Source organism: Crocodylus porosus, unplaced genomic scaffold, assembly GCF_001723895.1.
Source record: "Crocodylus porosus isolate Cpor-Errol unplaced genomic scaffold, CroPor_comp1, whole genome shotgun sequence".
Lineage (NCBI taxonomy): Eukaryota > Metazoa > Chordata > Crocodylia > Crocodylidae > Crocodylus > Crocodylus porosus.
The window spans coordinates 57,297,135-57,298,254 of NW_017728949.1; positions in this window are offsets into that span (position 1 = coordinate 57,297,135).

Here is a 1,120-nt window from a genome sequence, read left to right on the forward strand (position 1 = left end):
TCCCTTCTAGCGTGCCCACATCCCACCACATCTTAGCGTCATCAGCAAATTTGAACAGGGTGCTTTTTACCCCCTCGTCCAAATCGCTGATGAAGATGTTGAACAGTGTGGGCCCGAGGACCGAGCCCTGGGGGACCCCACTGCCCACATCCCTCCAGGTCGACAATGACCCATCCACCACCACTTTCTGGGTGCGGCCCTCCAACCAGTTGGTGACCCATTTGACTGTGTGGGTGTCGACACCACAGACCCCCAGTTTCTTAATGAGAATGGGGTGAGAGACAGTGTCGAAGGCCTTCCTGAAGTCCAGACAGACTATGTCCACTGCTCTCCCTGCATCCAAGGATTTGGTGACCGGGTCGTAGAAGGCCACCAGGTTGGTCTGACAGGACCTGACTCTAATGAACCCGTGATGGTTGTCCCTAAACATAATCTCCCCTGCTGGCCCTTCGTGGACATGTGCCAGAATAATTCTCTCAAAAAGCTTGCCCAGGAATGAGGTAAGACTAACTGGCTTATAGTTTCCCGGGTCCTCCTTCCTCCCTTTTTTGAAGATGGGAACCACATTGACCCTTTTCCAGTCCTCTGGCACCACACCAGAGCACCATGAGTGCTCGTACAGCCGTGCCAGGGGTCCCACGATGACCTCAGCTAATTCCCTCAGCACTCGGGGCCGGGGCGGGGGGAGATTGTCTGAACCAGCTGATTTAAATGCATCCACTCCCTCGAAGTTCCCTGACTAGATCCTTCCTGACCCTTGGCCTAGGTGTGCCTCCCCTGGGGCTTGAGGGGGGCCCGGTGGGGGGCTGATCTGGTCCCTGCTCAGGAAAATGGAGGCAAAGAAGTCGTTAAACAGGTTAGCTTTGTCATTTGGTGTGACAAGCAAATTTCCTACTGTGTCTTGCAGGGGCCTCACATTACCCGGTACCTTCTTTCTGCCCCCTATGTATTTTAAAAAAGGACTTCTTGTTGTCCTTGATCCAAGAAGCTAGTCCCAGTCCCATTTCCACCTTGGCCTTCCTGACCGCCCCCCACTGCATCCCTGAGCAACCAGAGTATAATCCTCCCTGGTGATGGCCCCTCCCTTCCATTGCGTGTACGCCTCCCTTTTAGCTAGAAG